Source organism: Natator depressus, chromosome 26 (assembly GCF_965152275.1).
Source record: "Natator depressus isolate rNatDep1 chromosome 26, rNatDep2.hap1, whole genome shotgun sequence".
Lineage (NCBI taxonomy): Eukaryota > Metazoa > Chordata > Testudines > Cheloniidae > Natator > Natator depressus.
Window position 1 is genome coordinate 7,102,816 of NC_134259.1, and position 27,048 is coordinate 7,129,863.

At 44.2% G+C, this 27,048-nt stretch overlaps 1 long non-coding RNA gene across 1 annotated transcript in view; it reads right to left on the bottom strand.

The window, feature by feature from the left end:
• LOC141978294 (uncharacterized) overlaps positions 1-27,048 on the bottom strand; it is a 158,373-nt gene that overhangs the window by 96,360 nt on the left and 34,965 nt on the right. The window lies entirely within an intron of this gene.

Genomic DNA, 27,048 nt, shown 5'->3' on the forward strand with positions numbered 1-27,048 from the left:
TGGACCTCAATGGGAGCAAGACTGGGCCCTTTATTAAAAGAACCTGTTCAGCAGTGTTGTGTTTTTCACCCCTTAATCTCCTGACAGCTTTAGTTATTAAATCTTTTGCCGTTCTAGAGGTGAAAGGGAACCCACCTATTTAGATTTAGCTGACAGGGCTGATTTTCAGAGGCACTCTTCTCCTCTATTGCCTTTTATCTCAGGATTTATTGCTTGCCTCGTTTTTCCTTCCAAGTGCTTTAGTTTCCCCTCAATTAGATACCATATAAATCTGGTTATGAAGGAGGCCTGCACTGGTCTCTAGTTTCCACTGTTTAAGTCAGAAGAAGGTTTCACATTTCAGACATTTGAAGGGACCTTTCAAGAAGTGCCTACTTTCCTCTCCTAGTACTTAACCAACATGCCACACCCCACTTCCCACAGTAACTCCACAGGGCCATATCCTGTTACTCCTCTTCCCACAAACGGCCCCAGTGACTTTGGAGGATGCAGTTATACCAGTACAGCTCCCATATATGAGTAGAGCTTATTCCTCTTCTGTAGTGGAATAGCTACACCATTCTACAGCTATCATCACTGCATCCACACTTGGTGGGGGTGTTGTATTGGTAACTACAGCGATATAACGTGTGCACACAAGGCTTGAATCTGGCCCAAAGGCCTCAAATCTGCAAGGTGCTGAATACCCAACTTCCAGCACCTCCCAAGAGGCACTGTCAGCCCCTCAAAGGATTGGGCCCCAGGGCAGGGTAATCCTAAAGGCAGATTACCCTTCCCTAAACCAAAACAGGGTTTTGCTAAATGTGCTTTCTATCTCTGAAGTTTGTTCTACTAAACTCCAGAGCTCAGCCTTCTGGCTCTTTCAGAAATGTCTCCTTGTAAAAAACAAAAAGGGGGGCATGCACCATTTTGGTCTGACTGGATTTATCATTTAATACTCATTCTGTCGCTTCATTGCCTGAAATTTAAAAAACCCCACCGACTATGCCAATTTCTCCATTATCCCCTCAATCTGTTAAAGGTCATTAGCTCGACATCTAATCATATTTCTTTGCAGGGTACATGAAATGAATTGTGTTTTATGGTTCCACAGTCTGAACATTTCTACAGTGGTTATATAAGGCAAAGGATGTGCTATTTTTAGTATTGTCTCTCTGCCTGGTCGATAGACAGCAGGGAAAAAACCCTGATCTACCATTACATTTGTCTCTTGAAGGTTCCCAGTTTACACAAGCCTCAGTGCAGTGGGCTGGACTATATGACCTCTCAAGGTCCTTCCCAGTCCTCCATGTCTATGAGGGGGAGGGCATGATCTACAATTAGAATTTTGTTTGTGCTTCCCTTGCGTGTGCAGTTAGGATTTGTTGTAAATTAACCAAATATTAAGGGCCCCAATCCCCCCACACACACACACAGTTGTGCACATACTTCTCTTCACACAAGAAGTAGACCCATTGCTATAAAACTTAGCCACCTGTTGAAGTTATGGACTGTATTAGCAAATTCTCAGAGATCCAAGGACCATGCCTAATTTACATGTACATATTGACCAAGATTCTCAAAAGTAACAAGATTTTTGGGTCCCCAACTTGAGATGCCTTAACAGGCCTGTTTTCAGAAAGTGCTGAACACCTGCCCTCTGAAAATTAGTCCCCCATGGTCCGCACCCAAAAAATCACTAGTCACTTTTGAAAATCTAGGCTACATTTTATTTGGTCATAAAAAATAAATGGTGCAGCCATAATATTTGTTTATGCGTATTCACAATGATTGTGATGGGAATTGGACACCATGGACCTCTCTGCAGGTTTAGTCACCTAAAGACCTTTTCTAAAAAACCCTACTTTTTAGGCTGCTGAGTGCCTCAGCCATTATTGAGGATGGGAATTAGGCTCCTGTGTCACTTGGGCATTCTTGAAAGTTTTTCACCATCTCCTCAGATGGTGAAAATCAACAGTTCTATGGAGGTCAATACAGCAACTCTGGTTTTCCTTGGTTGAGAATTTGACCCTATACTTTTATTGCTGTAAAAATTCCTTGGGCCATATCAGCCCATTCATTCTGAAGCAAAATTCTTCACTGTATTTTTTCAAGTTTAGTTTAAAAACAGATGATTCCCTGATTAGGCAGCACATCTCTGCTGCTAATTTAAGCAGGACCAGTTCAAGGTCCACTTCAGACAATTTTTTAAAATTTCAACTGGTTTGTCAAAGGCCACCATCTTGCAAACAGCTGAGCAGATGCATTTCCAGCTCTGCAGAACTGTATTATATGCTTGACAGACATCTGAGACAGCCAGTTGTTGCATTTGAATAGACTGTACAAGTAAATACATCAAAAAGGGTGTATGCTGGAATTCAAGTGCAATTGGATTCACCCTGCCCGTCTATTGGAGATGGCCAAGTCGAAAGTCAATACTAATTCTGTGTTTGAGACACTGTCAGGAATCACATTTGTTTCTCCCCAGTGAAAGCTGAAACCCAATGAAGGGCAAACAAATGACTGGAAATACCGTTGGAGGATGCCTCCCCAAACCACCTACAAACAGGTAATGGAGTAACCTTCTGCAATTTAAGACTATGAGTGATGGAAGTAATCCATTTGTTACTTAGACTGCAGGCTCTTTGGGGCAGGGACTACCAGAGAGCACAATGGGTCCCCCCCGCCATGCTTGGCTGGTCCTTAGGCATGCCTGTAATAGACCCAACCAAGCACTGTTTCTCCTAGAATGCATAGTGCAGGCATCACAGGGGCTGCATAGGAGGCGTCTGGCAGAGAAACAGTGCGGTTGGGAAACGTCTAAGGAAGATGTAACCGTAAGAACCACCTGCTGGAAGCCTAGCCAAGTGGCCTGTCCAGAACCAACCCTTCAGTGAGGCCTGAGGGGAAAAAAAGGGGTAATGAGGGAAACTGCCATTCTGAAGGACCAGAGCGAGCCTGGATCCACACCTGGCTCTGAGCTATTCTTCTGGGTCCAAGGAGGCTGGGCCACAGTGGAAACAGTTGGCAGGAGAGGGGAGGCCCAGACACTGCTATGATGGAGGCTAGGCAAGGACCTGGAGAGAAGGGCTGGGTGTGAAAGGGTGTATTTGAGACAGTGCAAGTGAGTCCTGTTGTACAAACCCAGGAATGTTAACATTAGCACAATAGGGTTCTGGTCCATGACTAGGACTCTTAAGTGCTACAATAGATAGAGAAGGGGACTGGAAATCAGTACTTCAACATTTTTGACAAGGTTATTGACTTGGTGTGCAGCCTTGTCCATAGGGGTTAAATGACTTGACATCACAGGGTGGGGTGGCAATTATTGCTAAAGTACTTCCTAATTGGAAGAAAGGTACAACTCATGAACAAAATGTTGATGAATTAATTGATACATTTCTTAAAGTAATAAAGGCCTGATCACAAGATTTTTAAAAAAGGTGGTAACTTGTTGAAAAATATAATGTTCAATCATTTACCACTCACTAACCGGGTCCAGATTTTCAAGAGTACCCACCACATCAGATGCATGTCAGGTGAGGAGCTCTTTTGAATATCTGGCCCCTTGGAATAGACTCATGACAGGCTTCCATCCAGTATTGAAAGCAGATATTCTGAAGGACTTTAAGTACCATGCTGAATTTCAGACATTGTAAAATTTATTCAAGAGCAACTTGCACAAATATTACACCACATTTCCAAGGCCAGTGACATTCTGCCTTATTGTCCACTTGAGTAATTTCAGAGGCTGATATTGCTTGTGTACTTTTCTTATTAAATTATATTCTAAGTTTTGTGCTCAAACAGGCTTTAATGAATTTTGGATGCCAATTTCCACCTTATGGAACCATCCTACATTTGGTCTGGTTCATTCCAGAGGCAAGCTAAAGCCCAGATCCCAACATCTGTGGGCTTTAGAAAAGTTTTGATCCACATGCACATCCAAACCCTGCTCTTGTTTGTGACTTTAGAGCAAGGAGCTATGTATAAACTGCACCACCCAGGCGCCGTACCCAGAGGAGGCACTGTGTCGCAGAGACATCCTACTGCGTCAAGTTTCTCCCCACTTCTCACTTTTGGGGAGGGGGGCAGAAATTTACTTCTGGTACCACCAACACTAGCTCAGGTATCCAGCCAATGGGCTCAGGTGGAATGGAGAGCTGAGGTTCCACCCACTCCCCACCTCACCTGCCCCAGGGAGAGAGTAAACAGGCAAGTAGCCCTGTTTACTTTTAAGTGTCCAGGACTCCAGACCCAAGGTCCAGGTAGCTTATAGAAGAGCATAGGTGTGGTATTCTTTTGTGCAGTCTAAAAAAATCACAATCTAGCTTTTTATAGCTAGCCCTTAGTTCTGCTGATGGCTTCAACTGAAAACAAATGGAAAATTAGAACCAGATCTGAATCCATATCCAAACACTGCATCTTAGGCCTCTCTCTAGTTTTTACTCAGTGCTCCAAGTGCTATGATTAACATCCAAACATACCTCATACAATAGGACTGAATTGAATTCTCTTCTTGTCTACAGTGCCTTTTTCCCGATTCTATTCTGTTTTGTTTTCCTTGGTGAAACCTTTTGGATGACTGCAGCATAAATGCCCATGCAGACATCTATTCTGATATTTTCTAGACAGATGTCCCTTAATCAGGAAGGGTGATGATTATGCATAGCTAGTTTCCTTCTGTTATGTCATTACTCATGCCTTTTCCCACCTTATTTCTGTGAAGCACCTTTTGGAATTGCAAATAAAATATATAAGAGTCAGCCTGCCCTTGACTTGACAATAGAATACTTTGCTGTGTAGTATTTTCACATTGCAGATATATGCCACTCACACAGTCCTTAGCAGCGGGAGAGGATGCTTTGACAGTGGGGATTTGTTCAATCATTTGATGATCTGGATGTCAACATTCAAACCCACCTGAGACACTATTGCATGCTTTTCCTGAGTCCTATAGGACAGGCGGCTCAGATTTGAAGTTTCTGATGAACAGGACTGTATATTGCACTGCTGATTCAAAGCATGCCTGAAAAGGTAATTGGAGCATAGAATGGTTATTATTTAGGCTACTAAACTCTGGGACTGAGCTCTTCATTTGTCTCTTGCCATCATTTCAGGACTATATTCTTTGGATACACTTCAGAATCAGAACATAATTGCAGTGGGAATGCAGTATAAAAACCACTAATTTATGTACCTGTATTATGAAATGCATCCCACTCTCTACATAGCCGTTTCAGATTTCAAAATGCCAGGGTAAGCTTTGTGGCTGGGATGACAAGAGCTAGATTCCATTCCCATGGACTTCAGTGGAAAGACTTCCAACTGATTAGTCAGTTGGATTAGGCCCCAAATCATTTGGGTCCAACTGTGCTGGAAGAGCCTGATCTCAGTAGGTGCTCAGCACCTAGCAGGAAGGTTCAAGTATTAAGTATCTTTCTGGGTTGGGTCTCTTACTTCAGTGCACCAAAAGAACGGCATCATTTTTGTCCCCATAAACTGTATATGACCTCTTGGTTTGCCCAAGAGCACAGAAGCATCACTATCCAGATAAATGACTTTACTCAAGAGATAAAGATCATGGCAGAGTGTTTGGTTGCCTGAGGGCAATTTAGTAGATACAGGTTCCTTATTTAATAACAAATCACAAAGCAGACTTGAGATCCAAGTCCTAGGCTTTTATATATCTGATTGAAAGGTTTTCATTATTCTAGACAACCTTAAAAAACCCACATAAAATCTCCTTTGGGGCAAGGGAAGGGGATTTTTGGTTGCAGAGAAACAAAAGCAGTCTGAGAAGATAAATCTCACATCAAGGTCTGAGTGAATTAAAGAAATCCTTCCTCCAGGTCATGTCAAATGAAGACATCAACTGAGAGCCAGCTGCAGCAGGTTCTGAATTGAACAGAGGCCAGGGTGCAGGGCAAAGAGCATTACTGTCATTGCTCAAAGTGAGTATATGCTACAGGAGCTAACCCCTGCACTTGCTTCCACAGGAAAAACACCAGTGAGATTGTGCCATTCAGTTATTGCATTTGGAGGATTTGCTGGGAAGGTTTATTTTGTGTAAGGAAATCAATTACAGGTTAATAAACTAAACAGAGGACTGATCCCACAAGCCCTCAGTGTGAGAAATTCCCATTGAAGTCAGTGATTTTCCAAATCAGTGCCTAAAGTCAGGCTGCAATACCCATACTTAGGAACTTAAATAAAAGCAGCACCTCTGACAATTTAGGTCTGTTATTTAGCTGTCTAACTATTGTTCAGGGCATTTTATGTACCCAAATTTAGGGTCAGATCCTCAGATGGGGTACATTGGCATTGACATCAATGCCACTCAGCCAATTTACACCAACTAAGGATCTGATCCTTAAACTGGTCCTCCTATGGAATTGTGATATAGTAAAACACGGGCTGTTCTTGTAATGGAAAAGCTTTTACACGAAGTGCATATACAAGAGAAGCACCAAAAAGGGGTTAGGGATTTAAAAATTTGCTCACCCTTTCTACTGTACTCAGAGGATGGCTCCCCAGCTGGCAAACCAGAATTTAGCCAGGTTCTTGGAATATTAACCTGATCCTGAACAAAGAAGGTCCTGAATAACTTGGCCATCTTCACACATCCAGTGACAAAGTTAGGAATAGAGCCCTGACTCCTATGCCCCGATTCAACAGGATATTTAAGCAAGTGCCTAACTTTAAGTACATGCTGTTTGCAGTGGTGTTGTAGCCATGTCAGTCCCAGGATATGACAGACAAGGTGGGTGAAGTAATATCATTTAATTGTCTGACTTCTGTTGGTGGAAGAGACAAGCTTTTGAGCTACACAGAGCTCTTCAACTCTAGCTTGACAGCTTAAGCAGCCTTGGACCATTAAAGGATATTATCTTGCCCACATTGTCTCATGAAGCATATGAGCTGTCCAGCTGAAGCCAATGGGACTCAAGGGCATAGGCATTGCTTAAGCCTCTTGCTGAACTGAGGCTCTAGTCCCTTGCTCTATTGTCTTTGTTTAATAGCCATTAAACCTCCTCAATGGCTATTTGCCAGGATGGGCAGGGATGGTGTCCCTAGTCTGTTTGCCAGAAGCTGGGAATGGGTGACAGGGGATAGCTCACTTGATGGTTACCTGTTCTGCTCGTTCCCTCTGGGGCACCTGGCATTTACAACTGTCTGAAGACAGGATACTGGGCTAGATGGACCTTTGGTCTGACCCAGTATGGCCATTATGTTAATGCTAAGATAGGTGGTTAGTTATATAATAAATGCATAGGTCTTTGTGAGTTAGCAAAGCACAGAAAAGCACCTGAAATATTTGGGGCTCATAGGGCCAGATGGAGTTGCTATTTGAAATAGGTGATGAAGTATACTTTTAACTGTAGGATCCCCTTCTCTGCCTGAAGCGATAGGGGGCCCCTGTTTAATTCTTGAGCTATAAACACCTGAAAATAAAATTCATTTTGTGAGATCTGACAATTTAAACTGTGTAGATGCAAACTCATCCATCCACAGCACCCATGCCATCAGAAGAACAAAGTGATCGATTATTCAGGAACAAAAATCAAGTCACTTATCTGCTTGCGCCCAAGCTTTTCAGCTTCTCCTCTAGCAACCAGTCTTACTTGACAAAAGCTTTTCATCAATTGCTTAGACAACAGGATCTACAGAAACTCTAAGAGTTGTTGAAATTCTAAGAGGGCTGACCTTTTCAGACACACTGGTATGAAATTCAGTCTGGGTGCAGATAATCAGGCAGTGCTGATTTTAAAAAGCTCCCCTCCTTGCCTTGCACAAGAATTTATTGGTGTTACCTGTGTGCTCTTTCACTGTTGAAATAGTAACTGAAGGGTTACTCATGTTTGCACATGGGCTAAACTCTGGAATCATTGAGTTATTCTGGTCATAACAGGCCAAGAGTGCCTGGAAACAGATTGAAGTTGATGTTGCAACTAATGCTCCAACCAGCACTTGTGAGTGCTCATGAGTTAGTGAGCTATTTTGATTTTCATACAGGGGACATTAAAGGCAGACTCCTAAATCTGTATCTGGGCACCTACCTGATTTTCAAAGGCACCGAACAGTGGTTCCCATTGAAAATACTTGTGTAGAATAGTCAAAGGGTGTTGGTATGCAGTTTTTGGGTGCTCAGCAGCTCTGAAAATTAGGTGGGACTTAACTATGATTTAGGAGTGTCACTTTAGGCACCTATGTTTGAAAGTCTTGGACTTGATCTTGGTTCTTCCTTTGTGTTGGGAAGTCACATGAGTGACTTGAGATCCTCCACTACTAACACAAGGTGGAGACAGAAGCCCTGAGTCTCAAAGGTATTTAGGCACCCAACTCAAATTGATTTTCATGAGTTAAGTGGCTAAATACCCTTGATGATCCGAGCCGAAAGGACACATTTAAGACCAACACTGCCCTTGGAGTGCCCACCGTGGTACTCTACAGGCTAGCTATGGATTTCAGTGGAAAGCTTTGGTGGATGGGAAGAACTTGAACATGTTTTTGCTGTTGGCTGTTACACACCTCTGAAAATCTCAGACAAAATAAACTGCTCCTATAATTGCTCTTCAGTGTAAGGGAATTAGGTGCCAAACTGCCACAACTCCAGTGAGTATGGCACCTAACCCCCTTAGACTGCTTTGAAAACCCCTACCTTTATCATTGTAAATTTAAGGAAGCATCAAGTTGCACCTAGAGTAATGGATAGGGACTCCATTTTCACAGAATGGAAAATTAAAGGAAATGTAAAGAAAAACTAAAATCTTAATATTCACAGCAGAGAGTTAGGGAGGAAGGATGGTTCAGTGGTTTGGACACTGTTAGGAGACCCATGTTAAATTCCCTGCTCCTCTGTAGGCCTCTTGTGTGAATTTAGCCTGTGCCTTAGTTCCCCATCTGTATGGGGTGGGGGATAATACCCTTTGAGATCAGGAAATTCTATTAAGGATAATTGCATTCAAGATTGTGAGCCACTCAGGGTATATCTACACTGCAGCTGGGAGCAAGCCTTCCAACCCCCAGTAGACAGACTTGCACTAGTGGGGTTCAAGCTAGCACACACAAAGAATAGTGTGGACATTGCAGTTCAGGTTTTCAAGACCACCTGACCCCCTAGACATGAGGCCCTGAGCCACACTGCTATTTTTAGCAAGCTAACTTGAGCCCTGTGAGTGCAAGTCTGTTTACCTGGGCTGCTCTCTCCCAGATGCAGTGTAGATATAGCCTCAGATACAATGGGGTTGGGGACCATGCAAGTATCTTTAACAGACACAACAGCCCCCGAAATACTTAGGCTTTGTCCACTTCATTGATACTTGTAAATCAGGAATAACTGCACTGAGTCAATATTTACACCTTTTACTTTGGTAACCAGGAGAAGTTAAGTCCCACCAGTAGAAGAATTACATTAACCATCAGCTCCTCAGATGGTGTAAATCAGTGCATCTCCATTGATTTTACACCAGCTGAGGATCTGTCCCACAAAGCTGAAGTCCAGAAAAAAAACCAAAGTACAACTTCTATGGGCAATGAAAGGACAGACCAATGCCATTTTTCTTGGGCTTCCGACTTCCTATTTGGACAAAAAGATGTTGAAAGCGATTCATCTAAAACCGTCATGATTAGGAGTTAAAAACACTCCCTTTATAGCTTAGCATCTTCAGCTGTGCTCCTAGGAAATTAATCCATGGACATTTCTTCTGTGTGCTACTTATCAGTTTAGGAATCATTTTTAATCTAACTGTGCCAATCTTGTGTAGGATCCATCTTAGTCTGTCTTTGATAACCTTCCTTTATCTCCCCCTGGTTACTGTTAATATCTCACCAGGACAGTAACCAAAGCTTTGGCATTCACTTTAGCAGTATATTATTCTGAGCAGATCAGAACAGGTAAAAATAAAGTGTTTTCCGATTAATGAAAGCAATTCCATCTGACCTTCAAAATGTCTCACCTAACATGAACACCGGGAGCCCCGAGTATAAAAGATTTAGGAAGTAACAAGGGTCTGTTTGTGTTCAGTAGAAGATGAAATTATGCTTGCATGAGCCTTATTTGGGTGCTGTTTCAGCTGTCAGTGATGACAGCCTGAGTTTTCTAATAGGTTTGGGGTTAAGCTCTCTCATAAGGTAACACCATATCGTCTCAAAAAAATAGGCACGTCTAAAAAGTTCTGCTCTGGATCTGAACTTCTTCCAAGTTTAGGGGCCCAATCCCAGAAGCTCTCTCACAATGTGGAGCTCCCATTGGAGTCTTACGCAATTGTACTGATTTAAGTGGGAAAGCCTCAGGCTTAGAATTTTGGACGTACAAATTGGCCTGAAACAAAACCCCACATCCAAAGCCCCCCCCCTAAAGTTTTGGAAGGCCTCAGAGGTAGATCTGAATTTCATAGCTGGTCCCTTCTTTTTTGTTTGGGAGGAAAGGAAGGAAAAACTAAACTTGAAATATAACCTTCTCCTTCATCCCCTCCCATGTACATATTAGATAAAGAACATTTGGACCCAGTTTCAAATCAAGACTTTGCAGCGTCAGGCTTCTTTCTCTGGATGCCTATTCATACGTTCTGACATTCACCCATTAGCTTTAAGCAGTAATGCCTTGTCTACATGGGGGATTTTAGCTCCCAGTGTACCTACATCAATATAACTGCACCAATCCCAAATCCTAGTGGAGTTGCCCTGCACTGGTGTAAACCATGATTGGCATTCCTGCTTATCCAGAGTTGCACCAAATCTACCTTAGGGTTTTGCACTGCTATAGCAGCCTCAGACTTATTGACAAAGGACCAGATCCTCAAAGATATTTAGGCACCCAACTCCCATTGATTTCAATGGCAGCCTCCTGCCTCTCCGTCTGGGGGAGTAGTATCAGGTATCATGGTAGGTAGGCTCAGGGGTAGTATCATGGGTAGAGATCAGGCTTATTGTGGATCTCTGCTGGAAAGAGGGCGACTAGGAGAGGGCAAGAATTCTGATCTTGTGAAGGTGATAGGGACTGAAGAGACAAAGCAAAGCTTCATTTGGTCTACAAATAAATGGCAAGAGGCTTTTAGTATTTATGCAAAATTTAGACTAAAGGCATCTGGAATGGAAATCAGGTCCATTTTCTCAATGTGTCCTTTAAAGCCACTAATTTAGAAATTTGAATAGATTTGGTTGGCTCTCATACTTTGGCTAGGATGCCTCTTAATAGCTTAGTGCTTCACCAATGTTTAATAAAGACAGAAGACTGGGTTACAACAGATCCACCCTAAGGGCTTGTCTTCACTAATGGGGAGATCGATGCTGTTGCTGCAACAGATGCAGCAGGTGTCAGTTTAGTGGGTCTAGTGAAGATCCACTAAAATCGATGGCAGACCGCTCTCCAATTGAGCCCAGTATTCTACCTCTCCAAGAAGGTTAAGGAGAGGAGACAGAGGGTGGCTTCTGTTGACACAGTACAGTAAAGACCCTGGGGTGAGTTAACCTAACTACGTCAACTCCAGCTACACTATGCATGTAGCTGGAGTAGTGTAACCTAGGTTGACTTACCCTGGTAGTGAAGACAAGCCCTAAGTGTTTATTACTGACCCGTGACAGAACTAGGTGATCGGGCAACAAAATGGCAGATGAAATTCAAAGCTGATAAATGCAAAGTAATGTACACTGGAAAACAATCCCAGCCATTCATACAAAATAGGATCTAAATTAGCTGGTACTACTCAAGATCTTGGAGTCATTTTGGATAGTTCTTAGAAAAATACCTGTTCAATGTGCAGTGGCAGTCAAATGTGACCAGAACGTTAAGAACCATTAGGAAAGGGGTAGATAATAAAACAGAAGCTATCAATGCCGCTATATAAATCCATGGTATGCCCACACCTTGAATGCTGTGTGCAGTTCTAGTCAGCCCATCTCAAAAAAGGTATATTAGAACTGGAAAAGGTGCAGAGAAGGGCAACAAATTCAGGTTATGGAACAGCTTCCCTAGGAGGAGATTAAGGCTGGGACTGTTCAACTTTGGAAAAAAAGGGAGGCATATGATTGAGTTCTACAAAATTGTGACTAGTGTGAAAAAAGCAAATGAGGTGTTATTTACCCCTTCACATAACACAAAACTGGAGGTCACCCAATAAAATTTAAGGCAGCAGCTTTAACAAACTTAAGGAAGTACTTCACACAACGCACACAGTCAACCTGTGGAACTTGTTGCCAGGGATGTGGAAGGCCAAAAGTATAATCGGGTTAAAAAAGTTAGATGAGTTCATGGAGGATAGATCCACTAGTGGCTATTAGCCAAGATGGTCAGGGATGCAGTGCCATGTTCTGGGTGTCCCTAAACCTCCAACTGCCAGAAGCAGGGACCGATTCACTCAAAATCGCCCTGTTCTGTTCATTCCCTCAGATGCATTTGGCAAGGGCCACAGTCAAAGACATTGGGTTAGGTGGACCATCGGTCCGACCCAGTATGGCTGTGCTTATATTCTTAGAAGTTTTAATTGCTGACCTGGAAATGCCTCTCATGCTTAGTACTTGGTGGAATATTTGTTTTCTCCTGCAAGAGGTACCACATGGATTACTAAATCTGAAATTGGTATTGATATGTCCACTAATAGCACCATCCAGATCGCTCTTGTAAACAAACTGAAATATTGTCAGTATTTACTGAGGCTAATGTAACTTAAAGACTAAACATTATGCCAAGATTTTTTAAAAAGTTTACAAGCTTTAGGACCCAAAGTTAGCCTTCCTTTGAATTTGTTCAAGTTATAGGCCAAAGTTTTTTCAAACTGAATTTTTCCCAAAGTTTGGGTGCCCAGGCAAGGCCTGATTTTCAGAGCGGGATGCCCAGTGCTGTCTGAAATTCAGCCCCCTTCCAAGTTGACCAGAGAAAAATTGATACAAAGTCACAAATCACTTTGGAAAACCTTGACCGTAATTACTAGGTTAGGGCCAGGTCTCCACCTGGTGTATGGTGGTGGAGCTCAGTCAAAGGCAAGATCTATATTTTTATAGTATAAAGATAAGAAAATGGACAAGAATATCAAGGACAGTATGTTGCATGACTTTGAAATATATGTGTCCTTGATATTGCTTATTTGGTATGGAACTTTTAAATCCTAATTCTCAAATAGTACATATATTCTTTTTGTTCCAGGTCACAAAAGTTCATTAATCTAAACATCCTCAAAATTTAGCATAGTTCTACGCCTCATCTCTAATCAAACTTGCTTTCAGGGTTGATCGTCCTGTTAAGGTAGTGTGTTTAAAGGCAGATCAAACAAGGAAAACAGAGTATGGCTTTCACATCCATGATGTATATTCTAATTTCTAAGCTGACAACATAGCAAGTGGCTGTCTATTTTGAGTCATATTTCACCCAGACTACATTAGAAAAAACTAAACAAATCCAGATCATACAAATCTGTTCATATCAGCACTCGCAATCAGGGCTACAGTTATGAGTTTGTCAATCCTACCATTATAATCCCTCTTTCTGATTTATATATTGGCTGAAACAAACGAGATCCACTCTGAAGTGAATCTTGGCAAGCATGCAAGATCAGGCCAATATTAAAATGAAAGGCTTTGGCCTACTGTCAATTGGGCAAGGGGGATGAGGGAGGAAGGAGCTTTATTTGCTTTTTTGTAACACCCAAACCAAATGGCTTTAAAGTTAAATTTTCCAGCTGAATGCAGAGGTAATAGAGCTAAGTGGCCTTGGAATAGTTTCCATGCAAAATTAAAAGGGCCAAGATCTTGCAAGTTTTACAACAGTAAGGTAAGTGAAGTGAACTTCAAGGGTAAAATGATATTGAGCACCAGGGCTGATTCAGACTAGCTGCCAAATGAGCTAGGAGCAGGTTACTGATCTCTGTACTCCATCAGCAGGCCACAAACAGGCTAAGGACCAGCTCCACAGTGGCACACACTCCTCTCCAACACCTCCCTGCATCACACCTACTGCTGAGGAGGAGAAGGAGCAGCTGGATAGAGAGTAGGCAGGAGGAGGACAGGGAATGGGCCCTTGGGTGTGCCAGACACCAGAGGCTAGTAGCAGAATGTTCCAGTGAGGAAGTAAGGAAAGAATTGACACTGTTCTCTTTCGACTTTCTGGGTTGGGGCAGGACAGCTGTGTGCCTGCCCCTTGCACAGGTCTGTTCATGAGGCACAACCATAGTTAAATTTTCAAAGGCACAAAGGGCAGGAAGATGCTCAAGTCAATGCAAGTTGTGTATAACTCCCCTTTGTGGTATAATGAAAGCTTAACTATAGAGGAGGTTGTTTTATCTCCCCACTTCGCTGCAGTGAGGCATGCTGAAAATTGTCAGACTGGCCCTGCCTGCTACAGGAAAACCCACAAGACAAACATGAAATGAAAGGAAAGTGGGAGGAGAAGGTATATTCCACAGGGCCCAAGTTTCCTCTCCAGCCATTGAGTTCAGTGGAATTCACAGTGGAGTTAAACCCATATAAAGCAGGGGAGAGTCAGAAGAGAATCAAGACCCATTTTTGCTACTCAAACTCCAGCAGACTAATTAAGGACACGATCCTGTTCCCACTGAATTGAGTCGTAATTTTGCCAGGGCCCTAGCTTTAGTGACAAATAGAAATCCTAGGCTGCCTTAAAGGCCCTGCTTCTAACTTTCAACCTGAATGTATGCATGTTTAGTTCAGGCTCTTATAGCTATTTTTAAATTTACTTCTTTTGGTCTCTACTTCTTGCACATTTGTCCTTTGTAAAAAGGGAAGGATGAGTTATAGGGGAGAGGCTGCATGTTAATGGAAGCAAATTTTGCAGGCTTCAGAAAGTGCCATGAAGTGCACCCTTAAGGCTATATTTTCAAAGTGCTACAGTGTGGTTACAACTAGAAAAGGACTAAAAATAGGCCCTGCTTACTCAGTAGGTCAGCTCCCTCACCGTGAAATGGAAACCAATGCAGAGGACCAGCACCATGCAACATAGGGCTTATGTAGGAATTATGTGATGCATAAGCATTATGCTGGACAGGGATGAATTGCACCCTTAAACAGTCAGCACTGGAGTCAGTGGATACTGACCCCTATCATTACATGAGATTTTTGTCATCCTGGCCCAGAGCATGTGACTGAGGACAGGACATAGTGTTCCATTTCTGACCAACACACCTGTTTGTCAACTTCTTCTTGTACTATAGGCTTAATCCTTCCAGGTGCTGAGAACCTCCCACACATTGCTGAGCCGCCTCTCGACTCCCACTGATTTCTTCATGCCTTGTGGGTTATCAAAACTGTCATCATCATGGGCCCAGATTGCCTTTGAGCCGTATCTACTCACAACACCAACAAATGCAAGTGTTTTACTCCTCTAAGCACTGCAAAGCTAATACACTGGTGGAAGCAGCTTCAGCACCTGTTAGGATCACACCCTACATCTCGGCTCTTTTGCCAAAGCTGAAGCTTTTAGGGGGAGAGTTTCAAAAGGCATAAAGGGAGTTGGGTGCCTCACTGCTCATGGGAAGTCAAGGCAAACTGGGTACCTCACTGCCCTTTATGCCTTTGGAAAAAAACTTACTGGATAGAGGGGTACCTCTGTTCTGATACTCAAATATTTCTAGGCCTGATGCAGGTCAGAAAGATGCCTTGCTTCCAACACTCAAAGCCACCCAAAAGCAGCTTGCCTGACACCAAAGTCAACTGAGTTTATTAATTATTAGTATTATTTATTTTAATACCATAATGCCTAGCAGCCCCAGTCATTGACCAGGAACCCATTGTGCTAACAGAACAAAATTTCAGTTCCTGCCTGTAAGAGGGTCAGCACCCATCTCTTGCTAGCACCCTCTCTGTTTGGGTGTATCCACAGTCTTTAAACCAGTCTCAGCCCTGCCTTCAGACTGTACCCCTAGGGCTTCCTCCCTGGGGGCCATGGTTTTGCTCTAGTCTGCAGTTGGGCCTCCTGACAGTTCAGTCCCCTTCTGGGGATTTACTGACGTCCAATTGTAAGGCCACTGGGCAAGTGCCATTGGGGGGACCCAGGTCCACCCACTACTCCAGCTCCCAGCCCAGGAACCCTAAGAATAGCAGCCACACACCACCATGTCCCTTTAGTGCAACTCTTCAGTTCTGTGGGCCACTTCCCCCTAGCCCCAGCCTTCACCAATGCCTTACCTTTAGCTCAGGACTTTTCTAAGCTCAGGGCCAGGAGCCAGCCAAGAACTCTTCCTTACACCCCCAGTCCCTACTAGCACTGGGCTATCTGTGGTGCTGCAGTTCCCCTTGCCAGCCAGGAACCCCACCCCCTTCTAGCTCCAGCAAGGAAATGCTTATCTCCAGACTTCTAGCTCCTTTTTAAAGGGTCCTCCTGGGCCCTCATTGGCTGCATCCCTGAAGCCACTCTAGCCTATTTGGAGGACCTCTCCACTGCTCCTTACCTGGGACAAGAGTGGCAGGACCCTGAGGCCTCCAGCAGGGGGCCTTTGGGTCTAGTCCACACTGCCCAAAAGAGCTTATCTAAGAACAAGATAAGAGAGTGGGCAAGCTATTGACAGGGAAAGCACAAGGAAATAATGAGGCTGTCAGCATTATGGGCAGTGGTCTCAGCACAGCAGCTGTCTCATCAAGTTTTCTGTAAGCTTCTCAGCAGGGGAGAGTTTTAAGGAAGTCTTTCCTCTCCTGCTCTGGATTGAGACCTCAGTGTATTGCCCGTGACAGCTCTACTTAGGACTCAGTCTCCAAAACCTATTGCAAGGCACCTGGAAACTTGAAACTGTTTTTGTCTGAATTATTATTCTGAAGCCAACATGTCAAATGGGAATCAGCCTCTGGGGGGAACTGCTGAAACATTCTTGTTACTGGAAAGCTGTAGCTTTTTACATTCACCTTAATTTCACAAAGACAATAAATTGCTGCATGGCCCCATCAAGCATCTGTAGAAAAGCTAAGCCGATGCTCTGTTAGTCAGTGTAATGGCTTCAGAGGGCCAGTCTTCTCAAAAGCTAAGATTTCTCTCCACCTTATAACTAAGGTGTCAAGGAAGAAATGTCTCATTTCTGAGGTTTACCTAACAGCTCAGAAAACAAAGTGACTGGCTTGCTTAAAAATCAGTCTGTCAATGAAAACTAATTCCACCCAGGGTCACCTCATTTGCAAAGCCAATTTCTGAAGCTGAATTCCATCATTGCTAGAAAAAAATTAGTGGGGGACTGATTGGGGTAGGGGCTTGGTGAGAAGCTACACAGCCTTGTGTCTCCCGGCCACTGGATCAAATAATAAAACTTAGCATTTATAGTTAATACTGTTTGTTCAGCTCTAATGCTTTAGAAAGCTAGTTAAACATTGCCATCTTCATTTTGCAGGTAGGGAAACTGAGGCACATTGAGGTTAAAGAGACTTGCCCAAGGTCACACAGCAATTCAGTGGCAGGGTTGCAAAATAGCACCTAGAGCTATACTACTGGCCTAAACTTACACTTCCAAGTCAGTAATGACCATAAGCCAATTTTCTGGCAGGTATCCAAATATGGCTTTGGGTACCTAACTTAAAGGTATCACATGTTTGAAAATGCAGGTTAATACAAGGACCAGAAATAGAGGCCAGGCCGTGCTCTACCTTTTCAGTGTGTCTCAGATGACTTGATTTTAGAAGTTACATTAAATACAACATTTACTTTTGTTCTTGCTCAGATCTGTCAAAATATGCATATTTACCAATGATTTCTGCAAGTCTACCGGGGCAGAGCATCAGACGACACTAACAGGTTTCCAGAGAACTAGTAACAGCCTTGCATGTAAACCACTTTTTAAATTTTGTTTTGACAGCTACATTTGAAGCCACATGGTACCCCCACCCCCCACGCAGGATAATGATGCAGCAAAGGGTTTGGAAACCTAGGCCTGCATCATTGGGTAGCTCATTGGATTCAATGGCCCCTAGAGAGAAGCGGATTCCACTGACTTCCTTGGTGCAGGACCGGACCCTTAGTCAGGCCATAAACAATCCTTTTTACTATACACACTTTTAAAAGGGATTCACTGTTACGGGATTGGATCCTAAAAAGTGCTATGGGTCCTCAGTTCCCACAGAATTCAATTTCCCCTCCTAACTAATAAGTAGGGGCGGCTGGAGGGCTTATACATCTAAGCAAACAAACAGCGCTCAGTCTGAGGGTGGTGAGTGCCTTCTGGTCCTGCTCAGCAATGAGCCAGCGTTACTCAGAAGCCGGTGGACTCAGCCTCCAGCTCTGTAGAACGGATAGAGCCTGGAAACACAGGGCCATTGATTTCAATGGAGCAATGCCAGGTTTATACCAGCTGAGGATCTGACTCCAACTTCAATCACCACCAAGGTCAGCTCAGTCCTTCCAGGACACATTCCATGGTAGCTCTTCAAAGCTTTAGGCCTCCTAAGACAAATACATCAAGTACCTGTTGGTTTAGTGGATTAGACCTTTGAAAAATGAGCTCCTATCTCCACCACATCAGACCCTCTGCCCATTCAGCCATGGCCAAGGTTTCCCACCCTCCAGCTTTTGCTCAGCCTGGTTTGGGCTGCATACGCCCCTCCACCCCAGAGATGGCTGCATTCCAGTGGCACGGAATGTGTCTACAGTAACACCTTGATTTTACAAACACCAATCTTATGAACAAACGATCCTTCCCAACAACAGCAAGAACAAAAAAAAAAAAAAATCACATAAAAGTGTTCTTGATGAAGTACAAGTTGACAGCCCTTCACATTCTCATGCATTCAGGACCTTGGAAATCTCTTTGCAGTGGTTTGAAGTACAAGATGAAAGTGACACAGCGCACCGTGCTGCAATTTAAGCACCATCCCCACTGTCATTTTGAGATGTTCCATTTGACTATTTTTTTCACTTTATTAACTCCTTAACCCCCAATTAGGTAATAAAAGAGGGTTTCTACTGTAGTTCATGAAGCACTGCTATTGGATTAGCAGAGAAAATGAACTTCACTGTCATCTGCTGGGATGGTGTAGGGGCAGGTGGCCGTCTACACACACCCCAATCACACAAACAGGGTGTCAAGGGCAGAAGAGCACCACTTATGAGTCCTCTCCCAGGCTTTCTAGATGGCCAAGTCAGGGTTTAAGGTCCAAAACACAGGCAACAGCCCCTAGAATCAGGGCATCATGGCCTAGCAGCCAGAGTTCAATGGGGGGCTCCCACTAGGGGGTGTGGCAGCCCCACTAGGGGGGCCCAGGCCCACCCAACTCCACCAGGCCCTGACCCAGGGCCTTAACAGTGGCAGAGCAATTTGCCACTGGCATACCAGGGGGTCCTACTGAAACACACTGAGGTTTCCCAGGTGGGAGGTACCACTCCATCACCCCCCCACACCCAGTCACTTCCTACCAGTATCTGCATTGAGGTCTCTCATGAGGCTTCACATTCCCCATGGTCTGTTATGCCAGTCACAGGAGTTCAAGCAGGCCCAGGGAGGCTCTGGTCCCCAGCACAGTCAGGGGCTATGGCTGGTCCACAACAAGAGCTTCCCAGGCAAGCCCTTCCCCTGCAGCCTCCAGCCCAGGATGAGCTGGGCTTCCTCCTTTATACTGCTAGAGCATTTGGAGCATGCCCAGTCCCACCTGGGAGGCGGGACTTCCTCTGTCAATAATATGGGTTTAACCTGTCTGGGCTCATGCAGGGAAAGCAGGCCCCATCATAGGGCACAAGAGGGAAGCTTGCATTGCGTGCGCTAAGATCCCACACCATTCATCCATTCCCTGCAATCGCAGGGTGGTCGGGGGCATGGCTCAAACTCGGTCTTGCATGTCTTCTGTCTCTACAAGAAAAACATGGTACGCAGCTGTAGTTTGACCTCATGATCTCACTGCTGCTCACAGAAAGGTGAACAGCCACTTAGACTGGGCAGCAGCCTTTCCTGTCGGATTGCACAAGCAATTTACACGCAGACTAAACAATTCTTTTCTACACCGTTCAGGGTGCCCCTGACCCAGCCTTCATACTCAAAGAATCAAGGTTATTTTATTGTGAGCCCCACTGCACCTAGCGCAAGCTCACTCTGAAACTTTTTATAATCACAAAACATCAAATCCATTTTCCATCTAAATGTGACTACGAAGATGTTCCTCTCAGCTGTGAAGCCTGCAAAATACAGATGCAAATTAAAAGGTCTTGTGAATTTTCTGTCCACTGGGTGGAGAGCAGGGAGATGGACACTGACTCTAAAGTATGGATCAAATCATTCATGTTATGGGTGGAAGCGTATCTGCACTCTTCTGTACACTGCTTTATTCCATTTCTTTGAGTGTAAGCGCTTTACTCTCAATAGGATAACAATTGGAAACCCTGGAGGCTGGTAGTGCCCCTCATAACGTATCCGTCTGTTAGTACCGTGTACATGACATGTACTGTGGGTCTGATCCAACTTCCAATCAAGTCAGTGGAAAGTCTACCTCTGATTTCAAAAGGAGTTGCACCAGACTCAAGAGTTCCTGATGACACAACCTTGCAGCCTATTTGTATTGCCTCCACCATTTATGTGGCTTATACTCTGTAACATGGCAATTCATGCAACATCCCGACAGTAATGTAGCATGTCTCTTTGCAATCATGCACACATGATCCTTAAAAAAATGAAAGGGGTTATTAAATTGTACATATAAAAGACGTTTCAGAGTAACAGCCGTGTTAGTCTGTATTCGCAAAAAGAAAAGGAGTACTTGTGGCACCTTAGAGACTAACCAATTTATTAATAATTTATGAATAAATTGGTTAGTTTCTAAGGTGCCACAAGTACTCCTTTTCTTTTTATATAAAAGAGGGTGGTTAATTCTTATTACCAGATTAAAGTTTACATGAGCAGAGGAAGAATACTAAAGTCTGGCAAGTCAGATGATTTAACATGGTAAAAAGATTAAAATACACGTGGTAAATATTGTGTACAAAGAAAGACTCTACTCATTTAGGTCCTGATCCTGTGTAAGCATGAGGGTAGCTTTGCTCCTGAGTGTAGTTTAATGGATTTTGAGTTGGAGCACTCTTGAAATTACAGCAGTATTGAAACCACAACTCCTGATTCAATCACACGACTAGATTTCTGCTTTCTCCTCTCCTAACTCCTTGATCCCACCTACAGCGGCAATCACTGAACATAACTGTCTGTTGTGCAATAAGATACATTCTAAACTCCTTAAAAATTGAAAATATGGTGTTGATTCGGGTAACTAGTTAACACTCAAAGTGGGTTTGAAGATGTAAAGTCAGTAAAGCAGGTCAAAAAGTGCCAGTTATTTTTCTTTGGAAATTTCAGGAATACAATGGTCTTTTCTTCAGTATTTCACATAACATTTTGAATTTTTAAATGAAAAACTAAAACTGAATACTGAAAGCTTTTGGTTTGCAAAGACCACTTTCAGTAAAAATGTTTAGGTTTTAGTTTAAAAAAAAATCAGTTTATTTGGGGGTTCAAAAAAGAAAAACTTGTCCTAGTAAATGGAAATGTTTCCTGACTTTCTTGGGGGGTTGATTTCTTCTGTCATCAAAAAAGACCCCCAGAAAATATTGTTGCAAATGAAACTTCGGAATGAAAATGGTAATTTTAGTCAAGAAGCATTTCTGTTGAGAAAAAATTTTCAACTGGCTCTTTTCAATTTTTCTTGGGAACACAATTCATATAGTTGCATGGCATCTGGCCAGCTCTTTCTCACGTCTGTCAAGCTGACGGGCACAGTATTTATTCCACATGGCAGCAATGGGCCCAATCTTGCTCCCCCTAAAGTCAGTTGAAGCTCTCTTGAGAATCAGACCCTTGGTCTCCCTGCAGAGAAGGAGTGGGAGGAAGCAGCAGGGCCAGATCAATATTCTTACCCCGGAGTATGTTATTTAATTACCTAGGAAGAGGCTTGCTATAAATGAGATTTCCAGCTCAGGCCATCAAAAAGCTTTTCCTATAAATATCCCTGCTGTATGTCACGAGATGGGGGAGTGTCCTACTCCCCCCAGTTTAGTGTAAAGATTTCCCACTCTGAAAGCTGCCTTGAAATGCCCTTTGGTGAACAAAAAGGCCCCTTTAGCTTACACTTTAAGAAAATAAGCCTTCATTCCCGTCCGCAGGGCACCAAACCTCTGGTGAGCTGTAAGAAGAGCAGCGATCCATCTCCCCTCGCATTAACGGGTCTCCTCCATTATGGGGTGGCTCAGAACAAAGGAGTCTGTCAAAGAGCCACTTTGGCTAATTGGAATCCTGAGCTAAAAGCATCAGGGTGCAAACCCACAGCAACCTAATGCAGGAGCAAAGGTTAATGCACAATTATATGAGATGCATTTAATCTCATAGAAAGGGGGAAGGCTTTTTTGTCCCTTTAAGGGGGTGGGGCGGGGGGGAAATTACCACAGGCCTGAAGGCCAGTGAATTGAAAAGGAAACACCCGCCTGCTTCCGAGCCTCTTGTTTTATGTTCCTCAGCATACGCCTTTGCGCTTTCTGTAGTGTCCTTGGTGGAGTTACCGATAGATTTACCATTGCAGAGAGAGCTGACTCAGCCTTCTGTAGACATCGCCTCCCACAGTTCTGCTCTATATCCCATTCAGAGCACGAGTGGCTCAGAACCAAACACAGCTCCACAGAGATGTAGCTTGGGCCACCGGGTGGTTCTGGGGGGGAGGGCGGGAGGGGGAGGTGAACCAAAACATGATTAGTTCCTGAGTCCCAGACTATGCAGAGGCCACTGAGTTATTTTGATTGATGATAGCTGAACCGCATCCAGCTCTATCTCTCCACTGAGTGATGCACAATAAAGAAAACTCCCAGCCAGTGACAATTTCAGTGCAGGAGGGGGACAGGACATAATACATCAGCTCAGCAGCAGCAGTAGGGAAGGGCAGAGCATCTGAAGTGCAGACTAGCTCTTTAATAAAGGACAGTGCAGGGGAGTTTCAGCAGTGATGGCCAACATAAGAGAGAAGGCGAGGAAGGGAAGGACAGCTGCTCGGGGTAGGGACGGTGGGAATGCAGTGCAGACTGGCTGCAAGTCAGAAGCCCAGTCCAATGATCTGCAGGCACCTTAGTGATGGACAGGCTGCAGCAAGGAAGAAGTTGCACCGGCGCGGTGCAGAGAGGATACTGCACTCTTTAGGGAGGCTGCTGACGGCCCGTGGGGCCTGAGCCAAAGCCCATGGAAGGCAGTGGAGAGATTCCTGTTGACTTCAGTTTGGGTCTGGCTCCTGGTTTGCTCAGTGACGTTACTTCCATGAGCATTGGATTAGGCTCTAAGATTCCCATAGGCTCAGACCCACTTACCAAAGTGTAACTTATTCCCCCACTTTAAATATCACCTCTAAATTTGACCCAAGTGAGTCTAAGATGGTGCAGTTTGGACGCCAAGGAGTCAGAAGAGAAGAGCTCACAATAAATCAATGAGCGGAGGGTATATGAAGGTGTAAGTCAAAGCAGTCACCGCCCTACTTTAGCCTGCACCGTTTATAGCAACTTGGGCTTCCTTACCCATCAGTAAGCGGGTGTAAGTATTTCTAAGGGTCTCTAACTTACACATCACCTTGCAGTTTGACCCTCCTGTCTCCACTCCTACAGTGATCCTTTGATTTCTATAACATATGGCTTAGGTCCGCCACCGGTGTAAATCAGTATAGTTCTATTGGGACAATGCTGATAGACACGAATGGAGTATCTGCTCCAAAGGACGTATCTGACTTCAAGGGAGTTGTGCCAATTTATACCAGCCGAGGATCTGGCCCCAGATATTTGGGCATTTCTAAAGCCTCCATCACCCTGGTATCCAGGCACCAATCTACCGGCAGTGTCCATCTCAAAATATTAACTGCTGTGCTCAGGTGCTCCATCATCAAAGCCAATGTTGTGAGCAACTGGCACGTGGATTAGTGCATAAAATTATACAGACAGTACAAAAGTTCGTAGGATTTTTTTCCTGTTTCCTCTCTCTGTTCACAAGAGGCCAGAGGGATTTATTAATGGCTACAAGCACCGACCTTTCACTTGTATGCGTCTGTTAAAATCAGAGTGGTCTTACTTGAGTCCCCTGTGAGTAGAAATGGATATCACACAAAGCAACTACCGTGGCGATGCTCTGAGCAGTAGATGTCCATGAGTCAGTAGGGAGGAGAAGCTGGCTTCCGAGAGCCTTTTATGTTAATTACTGAACAAAATTTGCCGGCTCAGCAGTGGAGCCCGAGCAGCAGTTCAAAATCCGCATGTTTCCAGATGAGAGTCGTAAAGTTCGAAGCAATACAAAATTCATATGTGGTTTGACACTGCCTAGAAAAGGGGACTCAAAAGGCACTATGAGAATTTGGCGAGTCTATTCTCAGAAAAACAATCACGCCAATGCATTGAATTTATTCTTGAGACGGTTTGATCATTTCCTTTATTATAGAGCTTTGATCTTGGCAACAGAATTGAATCACCAACATCCCACACGCAGCTATAAGCAGATGAATTCATTTAAGTTAGTGCCAACTTCACACTGCTCCCACCGCCTGGTTTTCTGGTTTGGCCATCACACTTTTGGACAGCGAAAGCTTGCTGCATCAATTAGGGATGGTAACATCTGCTTGAAAAAGCAATAAACCACTTGAGCAAGCAAAGTTTGATTTGACATGAAATGAGCCTTTGCATCTGATCAGTGAGAATCCACTGAAAAGTGAGGAAGAATATGTCAAGCATTGTGGGAATATATAAAAGCAGCTAGGAATCATCAGGCCCTTATCTGATCCACAACTTTCTATGGCACTTTTCTATCCCCCATTACTATGTCATGTAAGGTCTTCACAATCTTCAGTGTATTCTTTCTTACAACATCCCTATGACAGCGGGAAGGGCTATTGTCCCCTTCTTACACATGGAGTATTAAGGCACAGAGAGCGACTTGCCCAAGGCCTCTCAGGAAGTCTGTAGCAGAACAGGAAAATCAACCCCTGTCTCTAAAGGCTCAAGCTAGCACCCTAGCCACTTGGATCCTCCATCATCGCACAGGAGCTTGCAAAAAGAGAAAGCAAGCAGAGGAAGGTAAGTAGGTTGTGAGCAGCCTTGGGTAGTTTTCCCCGTCTCCTTTGACCCTTCACAAGAAGCATCATTGTCAGTGTGGTGGAACACCGGTTGGAATTGACCCCACAAAGCAAAGGTCCGGTCCTGCAAACCCTTACTCCTGAGAGTAGTTCCACTGAAGTTAATGGGACTACCTGCCTCAAAACTTCTGACAGGAACAAGGGCCTGCAGGATTGGATTGTCAGAGGCCTATCATTACCGTATTACTCCAGTTTTATGCTGGTGTAACTGATTCCAACAGAGCTGCCCCAAGGTAAAACTGGAATCAAGCAGTGGTGACGAAGCAAGGCCTAAAGGGCCTAATCCTTGTTTACACTAAGGCCACATTACATTGCTCTGGCGTAAAAATGGGCAGAAATTGCATTTGCGTCTCATTTACACGGACCGAGTGGGGCAAAGGAGCCTGAGTGTACGTGAGAATCCCACTAGATATCATCTATTGGATCCAACAAGGGGTCTAAGTCTCAGTTACATGAAGGCTGCTTTACACCACTTCTGACAGCGTGAAGAGGACTTACGCCCACTTTAACCTTGACCAGTGTATAACAGCCTTAGAACAGGTCCACACTGCAATCGGAGGTGTGATTGCAGCTCAGGTTGGCATAACCCTGCGAGCTTTCCTCAAGCTACCTTGGGTAACAACAGCAGTGGAGACCTAGCAGCACTGACCCCAGTATGGGTCAACACTGCAAGTATGCCCCCAGGATCCTAGGCAGTGAAATCTGTGCCACCCTCCTATTTTTAGCCATGATTAAAGCTGGTGAGGGTATGCCTATATGAGCTGCAAACATGCCTTCGACTGCAGTGTAGACGTACTCTTAGGGCTGGTCTACGCCAAAAACTTCCATCTGCCTAGCTACTGTCAACCCAGCTATTGCCTCTCTGGGAGGTGGATTAACTACCGCGATGGGAGAACCCCTCTCGTCGCTGTAGTGAGTGTCGACACGGAAGCGCTACAGAGCTGTAGCATTTTAAGTGTAGACATACCTGTCGTGTAAATGAAAATTAAGACCAAGGACACAATATGAGACCTATTGGGTGACATTAGGAGGCATGTTTCAGACACACCTGGCACTCGGCACCTCCTTATCCCTGTACCAGGCCCCAAGACCCAGGCAGTCTGTGAGAAGGTGTGAAGGGGATTTTTACTCCTCCTTACACTCCTTTCTAGGCTGTAGCACCAGTCACAATCTAGACCCTTGAGACCTGTGAACTGCACTCAGTTCAGCTCAGTGGAGGCTAATTCTTAAGCCTCACAACAGCACCAGAAAAGGGCCAGATTTTTAAACAATGGGGGGGTGTCGCTGCCCACCGAACTGGTGGCTGCCTCTATTTTACTTGTGTGTGCAGATTGGGCAATTCCACCTGCTAATGAACAAATAAGCAAAGGGCAGAAATAGTGCTGGTCCCAAAGTCACCCTGACTAACGTTTTCCCTTCAGCACGATGTTGAATGCAATAGGAGCTTTAGTTTTGTTACTGAGCAAGAGGCATATTCTGACATCTGTCTTTCTGCAGAATTCTCACTGACATCAGTGGGAGATCAGCACATGGCTTGAGAGTAATATGTGATGCCAATAATTAAAACTGTATTATAACCCTCTTAACAGAATGAGTTTGACACCTTGGACTCACTCCACATTTACTCCAATTATAATCAGGTAGAATATGCTTCTAAATGTTTTCTTTCCATTCCTCTGGTACCCAGGTTCTCAGCTTGGGGATCAAGGGTGTCTCAAACAAGTTGGGAGGGTTGGCGGCCACCCCCTTTATGGGGGGTCCTTAATACTTTTTCAGCAGAGTATGGAGAACCACTGATCTAGTCATTAGAACAATGAGTTATGTGGTGTTAAGTGATCACTCTGTGCTTGCAAGAGAGCTCCAGCTGGCTGTGCATAGCAAGAGCTTCCCAGTGCCCTGTCTAGATGTTCTGATTGGGAAGTTCAGCCCTTAAAGGCATAATCGCCCATGCCACAGATTGGAAGTCAGGACTTCTTTGTTCCGTTCCCATTTCTTCCAGTGACTTGCTATGTGATCTGT